The following is a 26,777-nucleotide window of genomic DNA, read 5'->3' as shown; positions in this document are numbered from 1 at the left end:
TAGCATGTGGGCTCCGTGGAGGCGAGGTTGCTGTCTTGCTTACCGTTGTGTCCCCAGTGCCGACACACAGGGGCTTGGTGAGTATTTGTTTAATGAAGAATCAAACTCCAGGCCTGGAGCATCTGATGGGCCAGAGGGTCTTTGGCTGCTGGGGACAAAGGGTCACAGACTGAAATGAGAAATATCCTCTTGTATTATTTTATCACAAGCCAAGAGTGCAAGTACTAGGTAATTGACCCGCTAACCTGAGCACTGTCAGGAAGAAGGACTTTAAAGTCACTTAAACCAGGGACACCTGGGTGGCTCAGTCCATTAAGAGTCTGCCTTCAACTCAGGTCATGATCCCGGCGTCCTGAAATCGAACCCTGCATTGGGCTCCCTGCTCGGTGGGGAGTCTCCTTCTCCCTTTGCTCCCCACCATCTAATGCATGCACGCACTCTCAAATAAATAAAACTTTTAAAAAATCACTTAAAACCGGAACAATTTTTTAAAGCCAGACTGATTTTTATTTTGCCAAATAATTTCTCCAAATTTAATTGGTCTCTATTCATAAATATAGTCAGCAAGGGAACCAATGTCTTTACTCAGAGGTTCATTTTGCAACCTATTCGTAGTAGTGACTGGTTCCCATGGATGAACTATGACTAATCTGACCTAGTGGTGGGTACTTGCTTACTTTGCTCTGAGAGGCTTCACAACCCCCCGAGTTGGGCTCTCTGGGGCGACTTTGTGGTGTTGATCATTTCTTCTTCACGTGCTGGGGAAGATCTCCTACGCAGACAGGATAGTTCTCTTTCTAAGTAGGAATCTGGGTTAAGGTCTTCAATTACCACAGAAGATCCTTAACCCTGGCATCTGACCACTCCATTTCAAAGTCCGTGTGTCTGTCCTTAACCAGCTCAGATCTGTTTTGCCTGCCCCAGCCTTTTTAGGCAGTGCGCACTTGGGCTGGTCCCCGCTCACTTTTGACCAAGTGCCCGTCTAGAATGAAGTCGCAAACATTATTTGAAGGACTACCTGTGCATTTCATTTCTTAGATATGCTGTGAACTCCAATGGGCCCAGCTGGATTCCCGGAAGCCTCCGACTTGCTATCTACACCCCAGCATTATGCTCTCTGCTTAACTTTACAAGAGACATAGATCTATGGATACAATAGATTGTTATTTGTCAGTAAAAGCGCTGATCCATGCTACAACGTGGATTGAAAACTTATGCTAAGTGAAAGAAGCCAGTCATAAAAGACCGTATGTTGTATTTGTAGGAAGTGCTCAGAGTATGCAAATCCATGGGGACCTCGGAGAAAGGAAGGGGAATGGGGAGTGTGAGCTAAGGGATACGGGCTTTCTTTTGGGTGTGATAAAGGTGTTCTAAAAATAGAAGGTGGGGATGGTTACACGATTCTGTGAACATACTAAAACCCACTCAACTGTACACTTTATTTTTTTAAAAAAACATTTATTTATTTTAGAGAGGGAGAGAGAGAGAACATGCAGGAGTGAGGGGGGCGAGAGATTGAGAAACCCAAGCAGACTCCGTGCTGAGCACAGAATCCGACGCAAGGCTTGATCCTGCAACCCCGAGATCAGACCTAAGCTGAAACCAAGAATTGGCGCCCAATTGATCGCGCCTCCTAGGCACCACTGAATCGTACATGTTAAGCGGGTGAATGTGATGGTATGTGAATTATATCCCAGCAAAATATGTGGAACGACAGAGGCATAAAAAACACCACCTGATGACTGATCTCAAAGTCTTTGCTCACTGCAACCCCCCGGAACAGCCATGGTGGAAATTCTGTTCGGACCAGGGTATGTGTGTGTCTTCCCTCCCTGCTCTGTGCACTGCCCTCCCCCCCACCCCTTGGGACTAGTCCGCGGACACAGAACACAAGTCATGGACTCTGCTGGTTTTTTCTGTGTTCTGATACCCAGGAGCTTAGAGCCCAGTGGCTGTTGTCCCGATGACTCCAGTATGAGTGTATGTAGCACTTTCCCTCTGGCCCTCCTCTCCCGTGCTGCGTGTGCACCTCTGACTTTGGCTTTTATCCTTGTCCACGTGTTAATTTATGGGCCTTAGGATGCTTTGCATCCTTTGTGGAATACAGGCAAGTGAAACACACACACACACACACACACACACACCCCTGTGGACATTTCCCGAGGGTTGCATACAGGTAACAACTTCCTCGAACCTTCCACGTCCCCTGTGATGCATCTGGTGGGTGAACCAGCGTGACTACCTCTTCAACAGCTGGTTTTGGAGGCCCAGTGGCAACTCTCCCTGGAGCGCTGGGGTTAGTCATCCACTTGGGACCTACTGGTAACGAAGGCCCCAGCCCCCTCTTTATCTCACCCCCGCCCCCGACAAAGGAAAAGAGACCCGGATGTGGGTGACGCCTCATATGGAATTGCCAGGAGTCTGGCTTAGAACTGGGCATTCTAACGTTAGGGCTTTCTGCCCGAGAATCAAGTTTCAAAATGCCATTAGAAAAATCTAGTGGGTTGACAAATTTGTATCACGTATGGCTGATAATTCTTGTGGAGCCGTTTATCAACTGTACCCCAAGACACATAGGCGCCCTTAGAAAAGTTCTGCACTTTAAGGAAGGTTGTCAAAATCATGCAGTGGTCATTTTAGTTACGTTCAAGAGAAAGATGACAGGCAATAGAGTACTGACTACAATCATCAGAACCAGTTGTTCAAAACAGAAAAGCCACATAGTGGCAGCAAAAATCAGAAACCAAAAAGGGGTTTCCACTGGTCAGCTAGTTTCTCTCGTATGTTTGGTATGTAGGCCTGTCCTTCAGGAATCTCCTTTAAACAATATGCAACGGGCAAAAATATTCAAGTCCCACGCTTCCATTCTTCCCTCCTTGTTTCTTCCCAGATACGTTCATAGAGAAGGTAACAGGCTTGTTTTCTTTCTTCCTCCTCAATCGTTTGTGTTGGGCTTTCCTTTGCCTTTGGTTGTCCTCCTGGACACGGCCCTTCCTTCATTACATGCCCTTGTAGGATTCCTTTCCCCTGGTCCCCACACGGATTTGCTCTCTCTGCGCGGGAGCCGGAGGTGCTGGTGGCAGGGGGCGTGTCACAGACAGTGGGATGACACGCTCCTTTCCTTTTGTGCCCCAGACGCAGGCCACGGTTGGGAGCATCAAATTCATGGAAAAGGGTTTGAAGAAAGCTTCCTGACGCCATCCCTGTGTCTGTCAAAGCAAAGACAGAATTGAGTTGAGTAAAATGTTGCTTAGTCTTTTAAAATCCACACGGGGTGGTACATCTCTTCCTCTGTATCAGCGTATCCTCGCCAGCCCAGAACAAGTTATTTTTATTTTATTTTATTTTTTATTAATCTATAATGTACTATTTGTTTCAGGAGTACAGGTCTGTGATTCACAGTCTTACACAATTCACAGCGCTCAGCATAGCACATACCCTCCCCAGTGTCCATCGCCAGCCACCCTAATCCTCCCCCCCTTCCCTCCAGCAACCCACAGTTTGTTTCCTGAGATTAAGAGTGTCTTCTCATGGTGGGGCGCCTGGGTGGCTCAGTGGGTTGAGCCTCTGCCTTCGGCTCAGGTCATGATCTCAGGGTCCTGGGATCGAGCCCTGCTTTGGGCTCTCTGCTCAGCGGGGAGCCTGCTTCCTCCTCTCTCTGCCTGCCTCTCTGCCTGCTTATTATCTCTGTCTTTCAAATGAATAAATAAAATCTTCAAAAAAAAAAAAAAACTTTCTCTGGTTTTTTCTTGTTTCATTTTTCCCTCCCTTCCCCTATGATCCTCTGTCTTGTTTCTCAAATTCCTCATATCAGTGAGGTCATGTGATAATTGTCTTTCTCTGATTGACATATTTCACTTGCCATAATACCCTCTAGTTCCATCCATATTGTTGCGAATGGCAAGATTTCTTTTTTGATGGCTGCACAGCATTCCACTGCATATATATACCACATCTTCTTTATCCATTCATCTGTTGGTGGACATCTGGGTTCTTTCCATAGTTTGACTATTGTGGACATTGCTGCTATAAACATTCAGGTGCACTTGCCCCTTAGGATCACTACATTTGTATCTTTAGGGTAAATACCGAGTAGTGCAATTGCCAGGTCATAGGGCAGCTCTATTTTCTTTCTTTCTTTCTTTCTTTCTTTTTTTTTTTTTAAAGAGAGATCACAAGTAGGCAGAGAGGCAGGCAGAGAGGGACGGGGAAGCAGGCTCCCTGCTGAGCAGAGAGCCCGATGCGGGGCTCGATTCCAGGACCTTGAGATCATGATCTGAGCCGAAGGCAGCGGCTTAACCCACTGAGCCACCCAGGTGCCCCGACAGCTCTATTTTCAACTTTTTGAGGAACCTCCATGCTGTTTTCCAGAGTGGTTGCACCAGCCTGAATTCCCACCACCCGTGTAGGAGGGTTCCCTTTCTCTGTATTCTTGCCAACACCTGTCGTTTCCTGACTGGTTAATTTTAGCCATTCTGACTGGTGTGAGGTGGTATCTCACTGTGGTTTTGATTTGTATTTCCGTGATATTGAGTGATGCTGAGCACTTTTTCAGGTGTCTTTTGGCCATTTGGATGTCTTCTTTGCAGAATGTCTGTTCATGCCAGAACAAGTTCATGACCCTCAGGTCGTTTGTAGGGTGAAAACAAAGGTTTCACTCAGAACACCAATGGTGATTCTTACATGATCTTGGGATTAAAATTTTATTTGATTTTTAAAGGTCTCTTTAAAAGATATTATTTATTTGAGAGAGAGAGAGAGCATGAGCAGGGGGAAGGGGCAGGGGGAGCAGGAGAAGCAGGTTCCCTGCTGAGCAGGGAGTCTGATGCGGGGCTGGATCCCAGGACCCTGAGGTCATGATCTGAGCCAAAGGCAGATGCTTAACTGTCTGAACCCCCTGGGCGCTCCAGAGATTAAGATTTTAAATCTCCACAGCAGTGGCTATCCGTCCTGGCAGTCGCTTGCAGAATGTCGCCTGTGACAGTCACTGGGACAAGCTTCTGTGCCAATCGTCAGAGGCGCCCACAGCAACCTCACCTGGCAGACGGAGGAGTCGCGGTGCCGGGAACTGAAGGTGCCTGCTCAGAGCCGATGGTAGAACCAGACAGGATCTGAACCCAGGACAGCTGCCAGGTGGTGGGCAGGGAGATGGGGGCGGTCGCCACGCTGGGGACGGGCTCCGGGCAGCCGGCGGTGCTGCGGTCCCGAGTGAAGCGCGGACAGATCTCGTGTTCCAAAGGCTCTAGAAGCTGCAGCATCTCCCGTCTTGTGAATTCAGAGCCACCAGTTCCACTCCTCCTGCCCCTCATGGCTCTGTCTGCAGGGGAGAGCGGCTCTCTCGTTCCTGGGCCTCGGATACCCGTCCCAGCAGCCACGGCTCGTCCTCTTTGTCTTCATTAGAGTGTGTCCTGTTTGATGGGAACGTCGTCGCTGTAGAAGAAACAGGAATTAACCGTCCAGTGTACGTGGTTTATATTAGTGCCACTGGGTGGCACCTGTGTCACATCAGAGGCGTAGAGAGTATCTCCTCTGTGTAATATTATTACTCACACACGGGCCAGTGCCGGGTGGGCTCCTCTAGAAAACTGGGAGTCGCTGCCCGACTGCTCTGGGCGGCTGCCGCGGACGCCCTTCAGATACTGGAACTCATGCAGCGTTGTTCATTTTGATTCTGATATGGAACAAAATAATTGCCTGGGACTGTATCCTTGAACAGCCTGATGATCTACTTTTATCAAGAACCTACCTAGAGAAATCTGAGTTTATGGAAAATATTTTGTGAGGGTTGTCAGTCCGTTCCTAGGAGATGCAGCATTTGAAACACATTCCAAGCTGGACCTCTAAAAAGCTGTGTACTTGGGCTACAGTGGTTTTATCCTACAAAAGCATTCATTATTCTCTCCAAAGAAGACCAGGGGAGAAATTGTATTCAGCTCTAAATGCAAGGAGAGCTAAGAAAAAAGATCACTATAGTTTCCTTTTGGAGAATGCCAACGACGTTTCCCTGTTTGCTTTGACCACCAGGAAGCTCAGATCAAAATCTGTAGATAACTGTGAATTCATTTTAGTATCTGTGAGACTATAGTCTGGATAGTTACGTGCTAATTTTTCCTTTGGACTCAGTCTTTCATCTTACCTGTGCTTCTAAGGTCTTAATTTTATCTACATCATTTATAAGCATTCATTAAAGTCATCTGGAATGTTTTATGTAGTTGAGAAGGGTGAAGACAAAATAGTAAATACATACTTATGGACGGACATGTCTTTTTAAAAAATTTTATTTATTTGTTTATTTATTTATGTTTTTATTTTTAGTGGGCTCTATGCCCAATGAGGGGCTTGAACTTGGGACCCCAAGATTGGGAGTTGAATGCTCTATTGGTTGAGCCAGCCAGGAGCCCCCTTGGAGGGACATTTCCTACAACTACGGGTCTGTAGGGGTTTATTGTCTTCCCCTTCTTATTCCTTGCAGTCTTGTGACCAGGGCTATGGGAACGGCGCTAAGATTCCTGTGGGTCACCACAGCGGCTGGGGAAGAGAGGGCAGGGGACGAACGTATGTGCCCATCCAGGAACTCTGGCCCTGTTTGGCCCTGTGGGCTCCCGTTTGCCTGATCGCCTCTGGCCTGCCTCCCCGACCTGGAAGACGTGGGGGTGACTTCACCTTCAGGACTGCCAGTCTCCAGTCTCGAGCCACAATCCTCTGCTTTTGTGTTTCCCACCTGAGAAATGCATTGAGAAAATGTAATCTAGATAAATGTAAGAAGTTTGCTTTTCATGTGCGGAACGATAATCAATTTTGCCTAGTATTTTTTTTTTTTAAGATTTTATTTATTTATTTGACAGAGAGAGATCACAAGTAGGTAGAGAGGCAGGCAGAGAGAGAGAGAGAGAGGAGGAAGCAGGCTCCCTGCTGAGCAGAGAGCCCGATGCGGGACTCGATCCCAGGACCCTGAGATCACGACCCGAGCCGAAGGCAGCGGCTTAACCCACTGAGCCACCCAGGTGCCCCGATTTTGCCTAGTCTTTTAAGACATCTGGCAGCCACATTCACAGGACTTGGGGCAGCCCCAAGGGTCACTCTGAGTTTTTCAGTTACGACAGGTGTTCCTGGGACCCTGGGCAGAAGCAAGCAGCACCCCTGCCGGAACCTCCCCGGAGAGCCAGCCCTGCAAGGCCCCAGAGGTCCTCCTGGGGGCGCTGTAACGAGAAAGCAGAAAAAGAACTCTTCTTTGGTCTTAAGAGCCTTCTTTATGTCATGATAGCTTTTGTGTGCTTGTCTTTTTCATCATGGCTCTGTTAGCGGGTAGGAGCCCACCTCTCAGTGTCCCCAAAGGGAGAGAGGGACAGTTGTCATTGGCTGTCTTCATTGTCAGCCATCTTGGGGCATAAGAGAGGAAGACAGGCCATCTCACGGGAGGGGAGCGGGGCTGGGCCGGGTCCAGGCTTCGCCCACCTTCATAAGTGTCTGTTTGAACCTTTGGAATTCAAGGAGGAAACAGCGATGAGAAAGTGTGGACAACTGGGGCGACATATGAATAGTGTGATGGTGTCGGTGAGGGAGACAACAGGACTTCGTTAAAACCCCTTTTGAGCGCTGCCTCTTAGACATTCAGAATCTCTCGCTTGCTTAAAAACAGCCTCTCTCTCACTCATTTAAAAACAGCAGATTTAATTTGGGGTCTGCCAAGGTAAGGGGATCTTCCTTGGTTTGCGGTGGTGAGATTCCCCTAAAGATAGCCGAAGAGCTAAAAATGCCACTTCTTACAGAAGCGGGGAAACCAAAGAATACACATAAATTATGAGAAAGATTTCCATTTTTTGAAAACCGAAGTCACCACTTGAGGGCACCAAAAATTAAGAAATCCGAAAGGGCTGCTTCTTGCCTACAGGTGGAGCCGTTTAAAACTCAGTTTTTTCCCCCCAATGGAGGGAGGGATGCTATTTTTTGAACTATGTTTTGATGTATTTTTGTTCTCAGGAGGGTTTGCGACCCGTGTCTGTCTTCCTCTGCCTGAGACAGACATCACTGCTCACACGAGGGTTTAAACCAGCTGGAAAAAGCTTTCTGAGACGCTCCAAGGAACGGTTTCCTGTGGGTTGTTTGGTGGGGCTGTGGGTATCAATAGCTCTGGTCAGGAGGACAGGACACAGCGAGTCTATTTTAAGATACACTGGACATTCAGGGGCTAATGTGGGTCGTGAAGCCCCTGTTGGGACCGGCGTGGGGCCTGGGGACAAAGGCTGGAACGTGGGATGCTTGACACAGTGCGCGGAGCCCAGCGGTGGAGCGCCCCGGGGGTCTGAGAAGGTGCAGGAGAAGCAGTCTGCCTCGCTTCGGGTCTGGGACCCTGGGTGGAGGGGTTCGGGGTTCTCCAGATACCATCCCACCTGGCTGTTGGCCTCTCCTCGCATCCTGCTCAATGCCAGCCCTCAAGGCTACGGGATCCCTTCGCTGCCTGTGCTCTGCAGGGGGAGAAAAGGAAGGGGCTCTTCAGGACGGCTGAGTTCGGAGCAGGTCTTCAAAACAGCTGAACTGAAAGTCTTCTTGCCTTCTTACCCGAGAGAAACTATTTAAACTGGAAGAGATGAGTACTGTCGGGGTGCCGAGGTTAAGGACCCTTCCTACCCGGGGCAGGAGGCCATGGAGATGGAGACAAGAGGTTGGGGATGTGGCCTGAGCCAGGGGACACTCGGAGCCAGCAGACGATGGAAGAGGCAGAGAAGGACCCTTCCCTAGGGACTTTGGGGGGAAGAATGGCCCCAGCTGGTATCTTCCGGTCTGCGGAACAGTGACAGGATATGTGTCTGTTGTTCTAAGCCCCCAGTGTGTGGTGGTTGTTTCTCTAGGAAGCGAGCGCACTCTCCCGTGTAAATGGTGAGGGTAGGCCCAGCCGCAGCGCTTCTGGCTCGGAGAGGAGCGCACACAGTCTGCAAATTGTGATCTCCACGTCCTAAAACCAGAAACCGCCTCCCCCCACCCCGCCTTCCCCAGCGCTAGGCTGGCTGTTATTAAACACACAAACACACAGCGAGGACGTGGAAAGATCCAAGCCCGCCACTGTTGCCCACCCGGCCAGCACCCGGCCTGGGGGGTCCCACTGCTTGGGAACAGACCCCAAAACCCACAAGCGAGGACACCACACCGTGTTCACAGCCGCTCTGCTCACAGCAGCTGGAAGGGGAGTGGAAACTGAGTCTGTGGCCTGAAGACGGGGTAACAGTGTGATGTGCCCACCCCCGCCCCCCCACCCCCGCCCAGGAGAACTCAGACACTCGCTGCAACACGAGCAGACCTGGAGGAGTCCGCGTAGGGGGAGACGCCGGAGCACAGAACAGATACTCTGTGCGGCTGCTTCCAAGGGGCTGCTGGAGACAGAGCAGGGCTGAGGTCCCAGGGGGTGCCGGGCAGGGGTGGAGACTTTCTGCTCAACAAGGGCAGGGTTTCTGTTTGGGAGGATGAGAAAGTTCCAGAGAGGGTTGTTGGTGGTGGTTGCCCAACAGCGTGTGCCCTGAAAAAGGGGGGACGCGATCCATTTTATGTTCTGTCTGTCTTACCCACCCCCGCAGCTGCTGCACTGTTCGCTCCGCTCGTCCTCCTCCCTTGACAAATGCACCTTTGTCACAGTTGGAAGGCCAGCTTGGAGTTCCGCGCAGAGACACCGTGGCGCGGGGCATCTGGCCCCTTGGCCTGCATCCCGCCCTGTTCCCTGCCTGCACTTGGCCCTGTCCCTCACCAGGAACGGCCTCACGGACACAGGCGTGGGTACCCTGGCAGCACGCTGATCACACACAGCCTGGTTTGGGGGCCCCTCCGGGTAGCACCGTTCATCCGCGGGAGGGTGGACCCAGGGTTAAGGTCTCTGCAGACCCTGGAAGCAGGCCGAGTGTTGCCTGGCTGACGTCACCCAGAGTGTGACCTCCAGGAGGAAGACACAGGCCGGGCACATCACTTGGTGGCCATGGACTATGGTGAATGGGACATGATGAAAGTGAACCACGGGGGGCTCAGGGCCAGGGTCCCACTTAATCAGGCCAAAGTCCTTATTGGATGGTTCGGGACACCTACTATCTGGGCTGAGGCTTGCCATAGGCCCGGAGAGGCGACTAAAAGTTGACGTGGAACTTCATCCCTCCTTCTGGCCGTGCAGAAGCCGGGCAGTTCCCATGCCAGGAGACAGTCCACCCTGGGAGGTCTCACACTCCTGGCCCACCTCTCTCCGGACTGTGGGCATCTGCCCTTCGGGCCGCCAGCCAGCCAGGTCTGTTCCTGACTTTGCCTCAGCTGCTGGTGACAAGAGGAAGCGGGGACACCGTGAATACGCTCTCTGGTGTGGGTGACTGGTGGCGGGGGAGACCCCGACGAGCCCAGGGCGGCGGGACCACGCCCGGTGCCGGGCGCTTTGCTGGTGAAGGAGACACTGAGTCATCAGAGGCTTGGCTGAGCAGCCGTGTCCTGACCGAGCTAAAGCGGCCTCACGATTTTCGCAATCATGCAGTTGTTTTTGGCACCCTCACCGAGCCCAGAGTTTTCTGTCCTGGAGATCCTGTGAGCTAGCTATATCCTTTGAATAAATCCCCTTTCCACTCAGATTAGCTGAAGCCTGTCTCAAGACCCTACCCAAACAAGTCCCCGGGCGCAAGCATGGTTTCCGGGCAGCAGGATCTGCAAGGCACCTTCCGGGTGTCCCGACGGTGGCTTCGGAGAGGGGTTCTAAAAACTAGATGGAAAGAGGGGGGGTTAGGCATGTTCCCCAGTGCAACTCTTCAAGAGGACGTCCTTCAACAACCCAAGCTCAGCGACAGATAAGCGGATTGGGAAAATGTGTTCCGATGACATTCCGCTCCATATGATGGGGTCTTAGGGAGCCGTGAAAAGGAAGGTGAACCTGACGCCCACGACAAGGGGGCCGGACCTCGAAGAGATCGTGCCCTGTGAAATAAGCCAGTCACAGAGGGACAGATACTGCACGCTCCCGCTTACGGGGGGCACTTCGGGTGGTCGGACTCAGAGACAGAAGACGAGAGCCCAGGGGCCGAGGGGAGAGAGGGACACGGGGTTCCTGCTTCATGGGGATAGAGCTGAAGTTTGGGAAGATGAAAAACATCCTGGAGGCGCGGAGGGTTGCGTGGTTGCACAACGCTATGAATGTACTTAACACACTGAATTAGGGGCTTAAAATGGTTAACTTGCTAAATTTTATGGTAGGTACATGTTAACATGGAAAAAGTACGTGGAAAATAAGAGGTTTTCCAAAGCTCTGCTTTTGGGTTCATCTGTCTGTTGATGAGAACTGAACCTGCATCAGGTTGCATTTCCTAGTCCTCAGGGGGGCCTTCACAGGCCGGTCTCGGGAGCAGGGGTCTCCTCACGGCACTGCTCTCCGGGACCAAAACAGAGGCTGGCAGCCAGGGTGCCCGGCCTTCTCTGCTGGTGGTTCCTCACGGATGGTGTCGACGCGCGCTCCTGCAGGGGCCACGTGTCCAGGACCCAAGGGAGAGCTCGAGAAAACTTGAGAGGTTAGCAGGGGTCTGCCATGGGGAGAAGCCTCCCGAAAGGGGCAGCCAGAGTGCTCGTGGGAGAGGAGAGGGTCACAAGCCCTGTGCCCCGGGGAGGACACGTGTGTGTTGTGTGTGTGTGATGGCACACATGGGGCCACATCTTGCTGGAGAAACAGACTCAGGACAGAGTCCCAGCTCCTCTCTTGTGGAGGGAAACCAGGCGTAGGGCACCAAGAAGCTCTAATATTTCCATTGTCCCTCTCCTCGCCGTGGTACCTTGAAGGCTCTTCCCCAGTCCCCTGCCGACATTGCTCAATCATCGGAGCAGTGACCGGGAAAAAAAAGGAGGCTGCAGTTTGCTAAGATGGAAAGAATCAGGCATGTCCTTGCAGAGCAATTTTTCCACTGACCGTGACTGGGTGAGTGATAAGGGGCTGGGAAGAAGGGGGAGAAGAGCCATGCGGACTGGCGAGGAGCAGGGCGGGGGGTGTGTGGGCTGGAGGGGGTGGGGGCCACCCCTTCTTGCGGTTGACGGCCCCCGAGGTCAGTGTGGTGCACGGCACAGCTCGGCTCGTGCCCATCTGGGCCAGACTCCCCGAGCAATGCCACCCCCTTGTCGAGGAGGTGGCCCCTTGCTCCACGGTCCTCCAGAGCAGAGCTGGAGACTTGGTCATCCTCAGACTGATAAAGGGAAAGGCTCGATCCTTGCTGGAGGGAGGACAGTTTACACACCGACAACATGAATGCTCCAAAGCCGTCCGCTGAAACGCCCAGTGCGCCATGACGTCACGTTTGCGGTGTCTATCCTCTCACTCTTTCTCGTTTCCGGACATTCTGGTTTTGTGTTAGTTTCAAAGAAAAAAAAATTTTTTTGTGGGTATATAATTTGCATTAAAAAAAGTAGCACATTTTAAGTACCCAGCTTGGTGACTGTTAAATGCATACACCTGTATAACCACCACCCTGTTCAAGAGGGAGGCATTTTTTCTTTGTTCTCTCTTATGTTTATTTTTTTTTTTAAGTTCCTTCATGTGAGTTCCTTGAACACATTTTAGACTACACATTATTTTATATGTAGCATTTTGGTATGGCTGTTTTAGTAGTTGCTTAGATTTATGATATATATACATATATATATATATATATATATATATATATATCCCCAAGGCTACTCACATCATCTTTTTAAAAATTCAAGTATAATTCACATGAAGCGTTATGTTAGTTTCAGGTGTTCAGTATCATGACTCAGTGCTTCTATACATTGCTCAGTGCTCCTCGTGATAAATGGTCCTCTTAATCCCCTTCACCTAGTTCACCCGTCCCCCCCACCCTACCCCGACAACCACAAGACACTTTTCTATTGGGATGTAATTGACATAGAACACTGCAGCACTGTTTTTTTGTTTTTGTTTTTGTTTTTTTAAAGTAGGCTCCACACCCAGCATGGATCCCAATGTGGGGCTTGAACTCACGACCCTGAGATCAGGACCTGAGCTGAGATCAAGAGTCAAACGCTTAACTGACTGAGCCACCTGGGTGCCCCATGACATTGCATTAGCTGGTTTTAGGTGTGCAATGTAAGATTTTTTTTTTTTAAGATTTTATTTATTTATTTGACAGACAGAGAGACAGAGATCACAAGTAGGCAGAGAGGCAGGCAGAGAGAGAGGAGGAAGCAGGCTCCCTGCTGAGCAGAGAGCCCAATGCAGGGCTCGATCCCAGGATCCTGAGATCATGACCTGAGCAAAGGCAGAGGCTTAACCCACTGAGCCACCCAGGTGCCCCCAACGTAAGATTTGATATATGTGTGTATTGCAAAATGATCACCACGGCAAGGCTAGTTAATATCCATACCACACATAGTTACGTCTTTTCTCGTGGTCAGAACTTTTAAGATCTTAGCAACTTCCTTCTGTACATTGCAATATTGTTAACTATCATTACCTTGCTTGCCTTACATCCCCAGGATTTAATTATCTCAGAACTGCAAGTCTATACCTCTTGACCTCCTTCCCCCATTTTGTCCACCGTCCACCCCCAGCCTCTGCTAACCACCAATTCTCTGTTTTCCCCCACATGTAAGTGAGATCATGTAGTATTTGTTCTCTCTGTCTGACTTACTTCCCTTGGCATAATGCCCTCAAGGTCCATTCACAATGCCCTCAAGATCCATCTGTCCAATGATATGGTTGCAAATGGCAAGATTTCCTTTTTATGGATGAATAATATTCCACTGTGTGTGTGTGTGTACAAACAATAATGTGGAATATATGTAAATGTGCTGTATAATACATTTTCTTTACCCATTCATCCATTGAATATTTTGGTTATTTCCATAGAAATGGCTTGAAAGGATAGCTCCAAAGGAGGACCACTTTCTTTCTTCACGAATCCCTTTTCTCCCTAGTCACCAGCCCTCAACACGCACGTGAGATATTTCAGTAATATTAAAATGCTTTTGTGTTCCATGAGCACGCACCAGAGGAGGGGGCGTTTGGGGTCCAGAGTATCCCAGTGTCAAGGACAGCTGCTCACGGCACACAGGACACCCTGTACCCCTGAACAGAGGTGTTGGTGTCCCAGAGCTCCCTAAGCACTGGCCGAAGGACAAGTTCCATATCGTCCTGGGATGTAGGAGAGCAGTAAAACTCAACTCTGTAGAGCTGTTGTTTCGAGCTGAGTCATGTGCCCCCAAATACTGGTTGATGTGCTAATGCCCCAGTACCCCAGAATGTGACCTGATTTAGAAATCGGGTCAATGTAGGCATAATTAGTTCAGATGATAGAATCCAATATGATTGGTGTCTTCATAAGAACACAGCCACATGAGGACATCTGATAATGGAGACAGAGATTAGATAATGTAGCTGTAAGCCACAGACAGTCACAGATTGCCATGGACAGTCACAGATTGCCAATGGGCACCAGGGATCACCAGAAGGCTGGAGGAGTTTGGGAAGGTTTCTATCTCCAGAGATTCAGCACAAGGTCCTATCAACAACTTGACCTTGACTCTCAGGTTCAAAACTGTGAGTGAATCCCTTTCCGTGGTTTGAAGTTCCCCGAGTTTGTGGTATTTTGTTATCGTGGCCCCAAAACCATGCCACCTACCACGCCTTCCCATTCTGTTTTCACTGCATCCTATTGGTTAAAAAGACTCTGCTAAACCCTAGTTTTTATAGTTTGTATTCTAAAAACAACTCGCTGACTTCTTGAAAATTTAGGCTGAATTTTAAAGGACACATTCTCTGAGCCACACTGACCCAACCCCACTACAGCCACAGAAGCAAAAAGAACAAAACAGCTAAGACTTATGAACATTTGGAGGATTCTTCCTGCATCTCCCATTTAATGCCCACAGAGCCTGATGGAGGGAGTATGATGCTGTCCCCATTTTACAGGTGAAGAAGCTGAGGCTTTGGGAAGTTAAGAAAGTTGCCTGAGGACTCCAGAGGTGAAGTGGATTGAAACCCTGGATGGTGTGAACATGAAGTCTGTGGTGTGACATGGGCCTGCTTGTCCCCACTGCTCCCTCCCTTTCCCCTGCTCCATGCAAATGTTTGCCCAGCCCCTACCTTACCAGCAGGAACTCACCATGTTAAGGTCTGATTGGAGGTTGATACGAGGAGCAAGACTTTACTGTATGTGTAACTGGATTGTTTCTTTTTCTTTAATGTTTATTTATTTATTTTTTAAATTTGTTTTTAGTGTTCAGAATTCATTGTTTATAGAGCACACCCAGGGCTCCATGCAATACATGCCCTCCCTAATACCCCCTACCAGGCTTACCCAACCTCCCACCCACCTCCCCTCCAAAACTCTCAGTTAGTTTTTCAGAGTCCACAGTCTCTCATGGTTTGTCTCCCCCTCCAATTTCCCCCAACTCCCTTCTCTCCATCTCCCCATGTCCTCCATGTTATTCCTTATGCTCCACAGATAAGTGAAACCCTATGATAATTGACTCTCTCTGCTTGACTTATTTCACTCAGCATAATCTCTTCCAGTCCCATCCATGTTGATACAAAATTTGGGTATTCATCCTTTCTGATGGAGGCATAATACTCCATAGTATATATGGACCATATCTTCTTTATCCATTCGTTCATTGAAGGGTATCTTGGTTCTTTCCATAGTTTGGTGACTGTAGCCATTGCTGCTATAAACATTGGGGTACCTGTGGCCCTTCTTCTCACTACACCTGTATCTTTGGGGTACATACCCAATAGTGAAATTGCAGGGTCATAGGGTAGCTCTATGTTTAATTTCTTGAGGAATCTCCATACTGTTTTCCAAAGTGGCTGAACCAAGTTGCATTCCCACCAACAGTGTAAGAGGGTTCCCCTTTCTCCACATCCTCTCCAACACATGTTGTTTACTGTCTTGTTAATTTTGGCTATTCTAATTAGTGTAAGGTGGTATATCAGTGTGGTTTTGATTTGAATCTCCCTGATGGCTACTGATGATGAACATTTTTTTAGAGAAGTGTCTGTTCATGTCTTCTGCCCATTTTTTGATGTGATTATCTGTTTTTTGAGTGTTGAGCTTGAGAAGTCTTTTATAGATCTTGGATATCAGCCCTTTGTCTGTACTGTCATTTGCAAATATCTTCTCCCATTCTGTGCGTTGCCTCTTTGTTTTGTTGACTGTTTCCTTTGCTGTGCAGAAGCTTTTGATCTTGATGAAATCCCAAAAGTTCATTTTTGCTTTTGTTTCCTTTGCCTTTGGAGACATATCTTGAAAGAAGTTGCTGTGGCTGATGTCGAAGAGGTTACTGCCTATGTTCTCCTCTAGGATTCTGATGGATTCTTGCCTCATGTTGAGGTCATTTATCCATTTTGAGTTTATCTTTGTAAGAAAATGGTGTAAGAAATGGTGTAAGAAAATGGTTGAGTTTCATTCTTCTACATATAGCTGTCCAATTTTCCCAGCACCATTTATTGAAGAGACTTTTTTCCACTGTATATTTTTTCCCACTTTGTTGAAGACTATTTGACCATAAAGTTGAGGGTCCATATCTGGGCTCTCCCCTCTGTTCCACTGGTCTATGTGTCTGTTCTTGTGCCAGTACCATGCTGTATTGGTGATCACAGCATTGTAGTAGAGCTTGTGTTTGGATCAACCAAGAAATCAAAGAAGAACTTAAACTATTCATGGAAACCAATGAGAATGAGGACACTTCAGTCCCAAACCTTTGGGATACAGCAAAGGCAGTTCTAAGGGAAAATACACAGCCATCCAAGCCTCCCTCAAAAAACCTGAAAAATCCAGAATACACCAGCTCTCTTTACACCTTAAAGAACTGGAGAATGAACAACAAATTAAGCCAACCCCACACACCAGAAGGGAAAGAATCAAGATTAGAGCAGAGTTGATCAATGAGATAGAAACTAGAGATACAGTAGAATGCATCAATAAAACTAGAAGCTGGTTTTTGGAAAGAATCAATGAGATTGATAAACCATTGGCCAAACTAATCAAAAAAAAAAAAAAGAGAGAGAGAGAGAGAGAGAGAGAGCGACAGAGCGAGAAGTCCCAAATTAATAAAATTATGAACGAAAAGGGAGAGATCATGACTAACACCAAGGAAATAGAAACAATCATCAGAAATTATTATCAACAGTTATATGCCAATAAGTTAAGCAACCTAGATGAAATGGATGCATTCCTGGAAACCTATAAACTTCCAAAACTGAATCAAGAAGAAATTGACAACCTGAATAGACTAATATCTAATAACGAGATTGAAGCAGTGATCAAAAACCTCCCAAAAAACAAGAGCGCAAGACCCGACAGATTCCCTGGGGAATTCTACCAAACTTTCAAAGAAGAAATAATACCTATTATCCTGAAGCTGTTTCAAAAAACTGAAGCAGAAAGAAAACTTCCAGACTCTTTTTATGAAGCCAGCATTACCCTGATCCCCAAACCAGGCAAAAATCCCATCAAAAAGGAGAATTTCAGACCAATGTCCCTGATGAATATGGATGCTAAGATTCTCAACAAGATCCTAGCTAATAGGATCCAGCAGTACATTAAAAAGATTATCCACCATGACCGGATAGGATTTATCTCCATGGGATGCAAGGGTGGTTCAACATTCCCAAACCAATCAATGTGATAGAACAAATCAATAAGAGAAGAGAGAAGAACCACATGGTCCTCTCAATTGGTGCCGAAAAAAGCATTTGACAGGATACTGCATCCCTTCCTGATTAAAATGCTTCAAAGTATAGGGATAGATGGAGCATTCCTCAACTTCATAAAATCTATCTATGAAAATCCACAGCAAATATCATCCTCAATGGGGAAAAGCTGACAGCCTTCCCTTTGAGATCAGGAACACGACAAGGTTGCTCATTCTCGCTACTCTTGTTTAACATAGTACTAGAAGTCCTAGCAACAGCAATCAGACAACAAAGAGAAAAAAAAGGTATTCGTATTGGCATTGAAGAAGTTAAACTCTCTGTTTTCACAGATGACATGATACTTTATATGGAAAACCAAAAGACTTCACTCCCAAACTACTAGAACTCATACAGCAATTCAGTATGTGGGATACAAAATCAATTCAGTAATGCAGGATACAAAATCAACGCACAGAAATCAGTTGCCTTCTTATACATTAACAATGAAAATACAGAAAGGGAAATTAGATAATTGATTCCATTTACTATAGCACCAAGAACCATAAGATACCTGGGAATAAACCCAAACGAAAAGGTAAAGGATCTGTACTCAAGAAACTACTGGATTGCTTCTTGATGTAGTTCGGGGCACAAACAGCATAAGAAGCCGGCTTCCAGATGCAGCACTTAGAGACCCACCTTCAGGTCACGGCAGGCAGTAAGGTGCCACCTGCTCTGAGGCTTTCTGATGTATTCGAGTTGAAAAAAACCCTCAAATTTCATCTTGAGGAAGATCCCAGGGAGGACCCCTCGCCCCTGGGGAAGCAATGAGTCAAATGGCATGTCATCTTGTCGAGACTGCACCAGGTGTGGGGAGAACACAGCATCAGAGGATCTGTGTCTGTGGAGTTGATCAGGAAAGACTTTCCTGTTCTAGAACTTTCACCTCAGGTTATTGCTTTTACAGTTCCAGGGTATCAGCCCTATTTAAGGGATTTGACAGCAACACAGATTAGTGAGGACATCAACCTGGGTTGGGCTGAGCCGGACCTATATTCCGAGGTCTCTGCCCATGACCCCTGACCTCTCCCTGCAGGCTCCAGGGATTCCCTGAGGGATGGAGGTGCACTTCTCTGGGGTCCCTCATTTTTGCTTCTGCTTCTGCTTCCTGCATCCTCCATACCTCTCCTCTCAGCACTCGGCAATCCCCTTCTGGACCACTCCCTTCACCCCTGCATCTTCCGACGCACGGACAGCGACCCACGCACACGTCCTTGTCATCAGAGCACAGGAGAAGAGAGAGTGTTCAATGGAACATTCTGAAAATCCCTCACTCTCATTTTGGCAGATAGTACAAGCTCCCTCTCAGGCACATTCTCCCAAGAGTATGGTGGGCATACCCTTCTCTTGTTCCTCTGGCTCGGCTTTATACGGCGATGGCTCGGCAGGACGAGGATAGAGCAACGGCTGGAAGGACCAGGTCAAGGACTTGGAGCGCCACTGACCAGCGGTCCGGTCCCAATCACTGGAGCTTGACTGTACTTTCCTCTTCACCTCGAACAATGATTGAAGTTGGGCCCAAATTGAGAAGGTTCATTTTATTTATCTTGTCTCTTTATACTGTCGCAGGCTGGACATTTTTGTTCCTGATACAGTTTTTAGAAGTAAACACGGGGAAGCTGAGCAGCACTAAGGGAGATATACCTGCCAGAAATATTTAACCATTGTTTTCTCGGCCGCAGATGCTGAGTGTCTCTCTTTAGGGCAACATATGGACATCAAACTACCGATAATGAGCCCCGTGGATGGTGTGGAATTTGGGTGTTAACTCAGATTGTTTTCAGGCAAGGGAGGCAAGGCTACATTTTCACCTCTGTAAACCACCGCTAAAACCATCTGCGGAGTGTCTATCAGCCAATGACTAGACACTCTGCTTCAGTAAGAGAGAGATAGCAAGTCCTCATCTCTGCAATGATGACAGGTGGTGATGACCGACGCCACGCATACCCCAAACAAACCTCAGTCACCAGCATGGTATCGCGTTACACTCAGGTGACTGGTTTGCTAGATGCTGCGGGGTAACCAGCCAAGATAGACCGTTTCAGCAAAACATCAACCCGGGGCCCCACCAGCATTCCACGGAGCCCAGTACCTGTCCAGTTGCCCGGCAACGCTCACCTCCACTGTTCGCAGCCCTGTATGGGCTACACAGGGAAGCCCAGACATGGTTCCTTTCCCGGGACTTACAGTCTATTGGGAAAATCAGATGAACACTCAAGAAATCATAAAACAATTTTATAACCATTATAAAACTGCCATAAAGCAACCAGTATCTGAAATTGTGGCAGCAATTCTGAACAGAGTTGGCTTATCCAATTTGTTCTTTTGCTCAGCTAGTACTAAATGAGTAAGGCATTGCCTCCCCCTCACGGAGCTCAGTTTTGTGGGGAGAATGGACACGTAAACAAGTCACTCTAAAAGTGTCATTTAATAGGTGCGACCACCGTACTTAGAGAACTCTTCTCTGCATGGGTCCCGTCACTGCTGGGGAAGTTAGCTGCTCGTGGTAGACCCGACACTGCCTTTGGAAGTGACTGACCTGTTTCTAGCTCCTTCAGGATGTTGTAGGTAAAAACGAAAATATTGTCCAAATCCACATGCAGGAGCAGAAAAGGGATAACGAATGCAAGTCGAATGGTGCCCACATAGACCCCTGACTCAATTTGTGATTGCAGACATTTTTTTCTTTTAAGTAGCCCTGGGGTCCATTTCAAATGCAGGTCAAATATGTTGCTTTCCAACAGAAAAAACAAACAAACAAACAAAAAAAAGAAAGCCCAGTCACACAGCTGATGGAAGCTCAGCTATTCCTAAAGCAGAAATCTCCAGGAGGAGACTCTGTAGGTCTGGTGGGAAGGCTGCTAGCCAGATCCTACATGAACACAGTTTTGATCTTTTTATGTCTCTCTCTCTCTCTGTCTTTTTTTTTTTTTTTTTTATAGAGCCTCTAAATGCTAGCTGATGACTATCTCCAAAGGGTAATTTAGAAATTAGAGTTTTATGAAGGGCCAAGACAATGCTGGCCAAGTACGCAGGGCTGAACCCAGGGTAATATTTAGAACATCTAGAGGAGTGGATAGACTCCATGTCCCAAGGCGATGCTCCAAAAATATTCTTTCTCACAACTGGATTTTTTTCATGATGTTTGGACAAGGGAGAGCAGGATTACAATCTAGGTAAAGAATCGAGAGGATAAAGTGTCTGGGTAGCCGATTAGGTGTTGATTGGGGAGGACAAGGAGATACTCCCTTTGTTCAAGTTAGGGAACTTGCCTGAGCTGTGTGTCTTCGCGGAGCAGTGCCATCTTCGCAGAGCAGTGCCATCCAGGAGTGTCCCCACGTCCCCACACAGCCTCATCTCACATCCTGCACACTCTCCTCACCACCCTGCAAAGAGTCTCCTTTCTGGCACATTCCAAATCCGATGGGAGGCTGGAGGCCTCCACTCCCACAGCTGGGTCTCATTTTCCCAGGGTTCATGGAGGACAGCGACCTCTGTGACCTCCTGGTGGGTTCGCTTCCCCGTGTTGTCTTACCTGCTGTGGTCTCTGCCCCAACACGGGGGCCTGTGTCCTTGCAGGAAAAGACATGACAAGGGGGAGAAGTATGCCATTTTTCTTTAAGATCTGATGTTTTAAGAAATGTGGACTGAGAGTGAGGCTCATTCCTTGGGAGAGAACCAGCCAATCCCAGACAGGGCAGGCTAGGAGCAGCCTGGAGAAGATTGCCCGGGGTGGATGGGATTCAGATCAGCCTGGGAGAGTTTTGTTCTCGGGGTTTTATCTTGGATTTTTATCTGGCCTGTGAGATCTGAAGTCTCCTATGCTGGCCGGGCGGGCAGAGGGCGGGGCCTGCCCTGTCAATCAAACAGATGAGTGAGACAATCACACTCCTCACTCTGGTCAAGGTGGCAAGTCCAAATTTCTAGCATATCTGAAGTTGCTCGGCTCCCGAATGCTAGAGCAAGACAGTTTGTACAGGAAGGGCCGTCTGCCACTCTGAGATCTGCCGTTTCAAACCCAGACGCTGAGGTCTGTTATCTTCCCACGAGAATGAGCCCTTGCCCCTGCCCCAGCCCCAACCATCCTCTCTCCGCATCCTGACAACCCCCCCACCCCGTCACCCCCGCATCTACCTCTAAGGGGGAGTGCTGGGCTCTGGGGAAGTAGTTGATGGCTGTCTCGCCATCATCCTGAGCTCAACATCCAGGGTAAGGCGGACTTCCTTCCAGTGGAGGAGTACATTCTAGGATGTGAGTGGAACTCACTGGGCATCCCTGGGTTTAGCACTGAGCAAGCGCTGCATGGCACTGAGAGCTTTTGGAATTGGAGTGAGTTCCCCTTACGGATTCTACCACTTACGGGTCCATTCTCTGGCCTTCTGGGTCACTAACTCCCACTTTCCTTGTTCCTATAATGCCCTTCCCGAGGCCCGGGCCCGAGGCCCCATTTCCCTGTTGTTTGTTGGGAGAAAGAGGAATAGTGTTTCTCTAGAGAACTTTGGAAGGTGGGACTTGGCTCATGGAGGAAAAGCTAGAATTTTCTTCCACGCTGGACGCTGAGGACCACAGACTTCACTTCCCCGGGCTCCGCTGGCTCTGTTCCCTATTCTGTCTACACCTCCCTCCCCCAAACTCTCCCTACCTCTCAAGAGGAGATGATTACTCACAAAGACAAGCCAGGCACAGAAATAGCCAACCTATTTGTGGCTTAAATGCAAGCAGTTTTATTTTTACAGAGAGTTGCTGTATTTTCTCTAAGTAGAAATCATTATCTACCACAAATGAAACCCCAGCTCCATCTGCAGGGGCCCCGCTCTTGTTAGGGGTGCCAATTAGTCACAAAGTGGGTGCCTCCTACCACCCACTCAGTCTGGGGGCAGAGCGCACCCTCTCTTCCAGGCTCCCCCTGACCGGCCCCTGCCCCTCTCCGCCCTCTGCCCTCACCTGGGCACCACCTTGTCTCTCCACCATCCTGGTGGCCTGGTCCTCGTTCACCCCGTGACTGTCCCCAATTTACAAATTGGGCAACGCGTTCTCTGCCAGCATGGACAGACTTTTCTGTTCTGTGGGGAGCTGGAAAAAGCGAACTGGTGAGGCCCCGTGTTCTGTTGACTTAAATAATGACGTTGGAGTCTTCCTTCCAGTTGGTCACTCTGCTCAGGGTTTCACAGCCCCCGTAGGGACAGAGTGAAACGTTCATAAAATCCGGACAGTCCCTGAGCTTCTGAGAAGCAGCACACGTGGAGCCGAGGCGCAGAGTGGGTCCTTCGGGCCCTGCGGCTCTCCTTCAGTCCTCTTTCCCTTCGGGGCAGCTCCTCCGTCGGGATCTTTGCACCCTTCTCAGCAGCCCGCTACTTCTCTCCGGACTCCCTCTGCCGGCACCTGTCTGACCCCCTTCCCGCCAAGAGCTCCTTGTTTTCTGCCTCGTGGTTGGCTTTAGGCGCTCCCAGGTCTCTTTCCAGTTTCTGATGATCCTCTGGGAGTGGGAAGTCCCAGGAGGCCGCCCCTCTCCTCCCTCGGAACGTCAACACCAGGTAACGTGAGCGCACTTGGGCTTCCTGGGCCAAGCACCCCCGAGGTTCTGATTTGCTGCTCAGCACCTGCCTGGCCGAGGATGCCCCCAGCCCCACCTTGAGTGGCTCGCGGCGTGGACGTCCCGAGGGGAAGCTGCTGCTCTCCTTTTTCTTCTCCCGCACCCACCCCCGGGGGGACAGAGCCGCCCGTCGGGCTTCCCACAGGAGCAGCAGGGCTCACTGCAGCCCCGCGGCTTATGGAAACAGTCAGAGGAAAGCCTGATCTGTGGGCTCCCGAGTCTGCTTTCCCACAGAATCTGAAATCGCCTTCTCGCCCTGTTTCCATCTAATGGGTCCCCCGGGTCCATCCCTACTTTGACACAGTAACCGTGAAGGGGTGCTGTTGGCGAGGAAGAAATAGGGGCACGAGTGGAGGGTGGGTCTTTGTGGCAGGGCTGGGTGAGTCAACCCATCTAGAATTTTCCAGCTTGTTGGAGAGAGGACAGGGGTCAGGGGGAGGTGGGGGAGGTGGGGGAGGTGGGGGAAGGGTAACATGACTGCAGGGGCGAGAATGCAGGTCACGGGAACAGGTGCTGGAGGGGTGAGTGTCCGAAACAGGCGGAGAAGCGGTCTGGGCACCCAGGTCCACCGCACCGTGCTCGTGCGCTAACATGGCCTGTGACCCTGAACACAGGCTGTAGGGAGGGAACGGGCACTTAGTGGCCGAACAGCGCGTCCCTCACTATGCAGGTTGACATGGACACCTGCACCTCATTTCCTCATCGCAACTTCTGGCGGTAATTGGATTGGCCCCATTTTACAGGCGAGAAAACAGAGTCTTAATGCGCTTTGCCGAGACCAGTCAGCTAGTTCCAGGCTGTCAGGAATGGCAGGGGTCTGTCTTTCTGCCCCCTGCATGGTTTTTACCCTCCTCTGGGTCACCTCCCTCCTGAGCCCTGGCTGGCCCCGACGGTTCCCGGGGCTCAAGGACCCTGCCTTCTCAGCGGCTCTTTTCCACTCCGGATCCGCGTGAAGATTTCCCCTCGAGCGTCTCCCTGAATGATGCCATTTGAAGCACGGCTTCTGCTGATAAGCGTGGGACCATCTGCTTGGCACATCTCAAATATTTTCAGCAGTGGGAGAGCGGTTCTGCTTTCTTCAGGGAAGGAGGCTGCCGCCGTCCTTGGAGACGTGGGACCGGAGACCCTGCAGGCTGGCAGGGTGGCGGGGCCCCAGGACGCGAAGGGACGCCGTCCCTGCTGTCACCTCTGACCCTCCCTGAGCAAATGGAGCTAGTGAGTCTGCGCCCCAGGTTTGAATTGTTCAGCCGCTCTTGGCAACCAGAGTAAGATCTTCCCTCTTCAAGAACCTAGTGCCCGGTGAACTCTCTCTGTGCCAGCTGTTGTGACGGTGTGTTAGGCATTTGGGGTGTGTTGGCTCAAACCTCTGTACCCCCCTTCCTGCCTTTGTTTTGAAAAATGTGCTTCTTTGCCGGGTGAACTGTCCTCAGATGCTGTTTTTCAACTTTGGGGTTGAAACTTCTGTGTTGGCTTTTTCTCTTTGGCTTAGGATGGGGGGGCAAGGAACGGAGGGTTCATGAGGTTGCGGTGGCCGTGGGGGCGGTCAAGGCTATTTAATTGGTTGCTACGAGTGATAAAAGAGTTGGGGTCTGAAAGGCTAGTTACTATATTTGAGTCCTCTGGGGAAATCACTGGACTAGAAGCAGCTGGGCATGGCCAGAGGCAAGCTGGATTTTTGTTTTGTTTTGTTCTGTTTTGCCTTTCCTTAGTGGGCACCAGAATTCGTCCTAGCTTCTGTGGCTTAGAAACTCGGACGTGCAGCCCATGGTGGCAAGGCTCCACAGAAAGAAATCTCCTGCTCTGTCTTGTCTTTGATGTCTCTTGGCAATTATTTCCGGGACGGGGGTGGGGGTCGTTGGGAGGGAGAACGTATGGGATGTTGTTCAATGCTTTGTAAGCAGCAGCGAGAAGGTGGTCTGAAGCCTCCCTCTAGAGCAAGGTTTCCCAAGCTCGCACCGTGACATTTCGGCCAGATCCTTCCTTGTCGTAGGGAGCGGTTCTGTGCGTGGCGGGGCGCTCAGCAGTGTCCCTGGCTGATAGACCCCTCTCCTCGGCAACAACCCAGATCTCCAGGGGCACCAAATGACTTCCGGGGACAGGGTCAGCCCCTTGCCTCTCCTTGCCCCGAGACCAGTGTTGTAAGTTGATCCTGCTGTACACTTGGAAAGGGAGCAGAAAGCTTTTGCTTCTCCATGCACGTGGCTCAAGTAGGAGGAAGCCGGACACGAGGCGTTTAATAGCGGGACAGACGTCCCTGCCCTGCACCCTGCCGCCAGGTCCCTTCCCTGCCACGGAAATTCCATCTCACAGGTAGGTTTCTGTTTGTCCAGCTTGCTGCACACGCGCAGAAGGAGGAATTTGTCCTTTCCTCTGGAGCTCACGCCTGGGAGGTCCAGCCTAGGGTCCGGCCTCTCCTTTCGGTTGCGGAGGAACAAGAAAGGGTTTCAGGTGACCCACTGTGGAGTTTGGTTTTTTCCTTTCTTTTTTTGTTTTGTTGGTTTTTTCTCTTTCCTTTTCCTTCCTCCCTCCCTTCCCCCCTTCCTTCTTCTAAGAGTGATGCGGCAGGCTAGGAATCCAGGACCAGGCGAGGACCGTGGCCATTGAATGAGAAAACTTCAGCAAGCAGAATATGTCGCATTTAAAACTTTCTGCCTATGCCCCAGGAAAGCTGAAGAACCCCCACAACTCCCAGCCGTCTTAGGTTTTCCTTGCTTGTCTGTCAGCCCCACTGTCCATCTGTTCCTCTCTCTCTCAGGGAGAGGGAAGTGCAGGGAGCAGTTTCAAGACCTGCCAGGACCTGGGCTCTGCGAAGCCCACATCCTTAAACGTCTATGGAAACCACCAGGCTTGTTTTCCCAGCTTGCTGATTCATTATCTCCATTTGGCATTTCCACGAGACTCAAAGTGCTTTTCCTCACCTAGGTTGTCTTACACCCCAGGCTTCCAGAAATACATTCAAATGCCGATTATGCAAAGCAACTGTGGGTCAGGGGGCCAAACGGCTTTGCTTGGGACTTGCATCTAGGAGTCACTCTGACAATGTGGCTTCGAGGCAAAGCAGCCTTAGGCATAGGCAGAATAGGCCCTTGTCTCTGCAGTGTGTTTGAACAATGTCAAATCTCTCTTCTCAAACACCTCTCTTGCATTCAGATGCCAAATGGCCTATAATTCTTTTTTTTTTTGGGGGGGGGCGTATAATTCTTTTGATTTTTGCAAGAGGGAGGTGTGTGCTAAGTGTACCCTCTACCGCCATCAGCCTGACTCCCTGTGGCCTGCGTGAGGTGTTGAGCTGCAAGCCCGGTGAGGGGGCAGCCGCCCAGCCTGGGGGAGGCCATCTGCACAGCGTGGGGAGGGAGGGGTAGAGGGGACCCGGCCCTGGCGTCAGGGCTTCTGCTGGGTGAGGAGTGGCTCCCAGGGCAGAGACCAGTGGCAGCGGTGGCCTGACAGCGTAGGGGGGGGGGCGGGAAGTGGGGGGAAGATTGGTGCAGGGGTGGG

Source organism: Mustela putorius, unplaced genomic scaffold (assembly GCF_011764305.1).
Source record: "Mustela putorius furo isolate JIRA1106 unplaced genomic scaffold, ASM1176430v1.1 tig00000450_pilon_pilon_pilon, whole genome shotgun sequence".
Lineage (NCBI taxonomy): Eukaryota > Metazoa > Chordata > Mammalia > Carnivora > Mustelidae > Mustela > Mustela putorius.
The sequence above is the reverse complement of the archived record's forward strand: the minus strand, read 5'-3'. Positions refer to the sequence as shown.